Genomic DNA, 3004 nt, shown 5'->3' on the forward strand with positions numbered 1-3004 from the left:
AAGTAGTATGAATACAAAGAGATCCACAACAGACACATCACAGGAAAAAATGCTGGGGGAAAAATGCTGCAAATCAAAGACAAGGAGAGAATCTTAAAAACAGCAGGAGAAAAATGGAACATTACTTATAAGGGAACCCCAATAAGATTAATAGCTGACTGCTTTTGGAAACAATAGAGACTAGAAAGGAGTGGGAGAACGTATTAAAGTACCCCCCCCCCCGAAAAAAAGAACTGTCAGCCAAGAATCCTGTATACAACAAAGCCACCTTTCAAAAATGAAAACAAAATAAAGACATTCCCAGATAGACAAGAACAGAGAATTTGTTGCCAGCAGAGCTACCTTACAAGAAACACTAAAGGAAGTTCTTTAGGCTAAAAGTAAGTGACCTCAAACAGTTTAAATCCACATGAAAAGACAAAGAGCATTGGTAAAAGTAATTATATAATTACAAAAGACAATATAAATAAATGTTTTCTCCTTTCTCAGCTGATTTAAAAATAAACTGTATAAAACTATCTAATAATGTACTACTGGGCCTGTCACATGCAGAAATGTAATAGATTTGCCAGTAACAGGAAAAGGAGATGGGTGGCAGCAAAGCCGTACTGAGCTAAGGGAATGACGCAGATGGTAACTCAAATCCACCAGTGAAGAGAACCAGAAATTATAAATAAAAGATTAATAAAACAAAAGCTGTAACTGTATACATGTTCTATTTTCTTCTCTTAGTTTCCTTAAAAGTCATAAAATTATGTAAAGTATTTTTTTTCCCACCCTGCCCAGAGAGGGGTCCATACGGCATTGTTCTGGATTCCCATTGTAACTTAAAGGGAAACTCACAATGTCCGGAGCCCTTGATGTCCTGCAAATGAAGGAGGAGGATGTCCTCAAATTCCTTGCAGCAGGAACCCACTTAGGTGGCACCAACCTTGACTTCCAGAGGGAGTCAAAGAAAAAGTGATGGCATCTACATCATAAATCTGAAGAGAGCCTGGGAGAAGCTTCTGTTGGCAGCTCGGGCCATTGCTGCCATTGAAAACCCAGCTGACATCAGTGTCATAGCCTCCAGGAATACTGGCTAGCGAGCTGTGCTGAAGTTTGCTGCTGCCACTGGAGCCACACCTATTGCTGGCCGCTTCACGCCTGGAACCTTCACTAACCAGATCCAGGCAGCTTTCCGGGAGCTGAGACTTCTGGTGGTTACCGATCCCAGGGCTGACCACCGGCCTCTCACCGAGTCTTACGTTAACCTACCTGCCTACCATCGCCCTGTGTAACACAGACTCCCCTCTGCGCTATGTGGACATTGCCATCCTGTGCAACAACAAGGGAGCTCACTCAGTGGGTCTGATGTGGATGCTCGCCCGGGAGGTTTTGCACATGCGTGGCACCATCTCCCGGGAACACCTGTGGGAGGTCGTGCCTGATCTCTGCTTCTACAGAGATCCTGAAGAGATTGAAAAGGAAGAGCAGGCTGCAGCTGAAAAGGCCATGACCAAGGAAGAATTTCAGGGTGAATGGACGGCTCCCGCTCCTGAGTTCACTGCTACTCAGCCTGAGGTGGCGGACTGGTCCGAAGGCGTGCAGGTGCCCTCTGGGCCTATTCAGCAGTTCCCTACTGAAGACTGGAGCGCTCACTGGTCTGCAGCTCCCACTGCTCAGGCTGCCGAATGGGTTGCAACAACCACGGAGTGGTCGTAAGCTGTTCTTTCCACAAACTCTTAAAATGGAAATAGGCTGACAGAAAATAAAGTTTCTAAAATTTGAAAAAAATAAAATAAAATAATGTAAAGTAATAATTATAACAATCTGTCACATTTATAAATGGAATATGTATAATAACAATGCCGCAGAAGAGGAGGGAAAAGGAATGCAACTATGTTGGAGTAATGTTCCAGTATTTCACTGGCATTAAAGCTGATATAAATCTGAAACTGATTCTAAGTTACGGTACCTGTAGTGAGCCCTAGAGCAACAACTACAGAAATAATACCAAAAAAATCTAGTGAAAAAAGTCCTTAAATTTAAATACCACATTAGAAAATATTCACTTAATGCAATGGCAAATAATGAAGGAAAACCAGAGGAACAAAGAAGACATGACAAAAAGTGAAATGGTAGACATAAATTCAACTAGATCAAGAGTAACATTAAATGTGAATGGATCAAGTAACGCAGTCAAAAGAGAGATTATCAGACTGGATAAAAAACAAGATCTAACTCTATGCTGTCTAGAGGAGAAACACTTTAGATTTTAAAATATAAATAAAATGATAGTAAAGGGATTGAAAAAGATATATCATGTGAACAGCAACATTAAAAAGCTGGAGGGTTTATGCTAATAAACAAAATGAACTTTAAAACAAAAAATGCTACTAGGGATAAAGAGGGACGTTTTATAATGATAAAAGGATCAATCCATCAAAAAGATACAACAAGTACAAACATATATGTACTTAATTACAGAAAACTAGAATATGTAAAGCAAAAACTGACAGAAATGAAGTGGGGAAATAGACAATTCAACAATAATAGTTGAAGCCTTTAAAACTCCATTTTCAATAATGGATAGAAAAACTAGGCAGGAGATAACAAGGAAATTGAGGACTATAAACCAACTGACCTAACAGACATCTACAGAATACTCCACCCCAAAACAGCAGAATACACATTTTCTGAAGTGCACATGGAACATTCTCCAGAACAGACCATATGCTAGGCCATAAAAAACCTTCAATAAATTTAAAAGTTAGAAATAGAGGGGGAGGATATAGCTCAAGTGGTAGAGCGTATGCTTAGCATGCACAAGGTCCTGGGTTCAATCCCCAGTACCTTCATCAAAAAACTAAATAAATACATAAACCTAATTACCTCCCCCTGCAAAAAAAAAAGTAGAAATAATACAAAATATGTTCTCTTATCACAAAGAAATAAAATTAGAAAAAAAATGAGTGTTCTGTTGAATGAAATTTGGGAACCTCACAAATATATGGAAATGAAA

General features: G+C 39.4%; 1 pseudogene; it reads left to right on the forward strand.

Moving 5' to 3' along the window:
* Positions 1-784: 784 nt before the first annotated feature.
* On the forward strand, positions 785-1802 carry LOC102513106 (annotated as a pseudogene).
* The last annotated feature ends 1202 nt before the right edge of the window (positions 1803-3004 follow it).

Source organism: Camelus ferus, chromosome 16 (genome assembly GCF_009834535.1).
Source record: "Camelus ferus isolate YT-003-E chromosome 16, BCGSAC_Cfer_1.0, whole genome shotgun sequence".
Taxonomy (NCBI): domain Eukaryota; kingdom Metazoa; phylum Chordata; class Mammalia; order Artiodactyla; family Camelidae; genus Camelus; species Camelus ferus.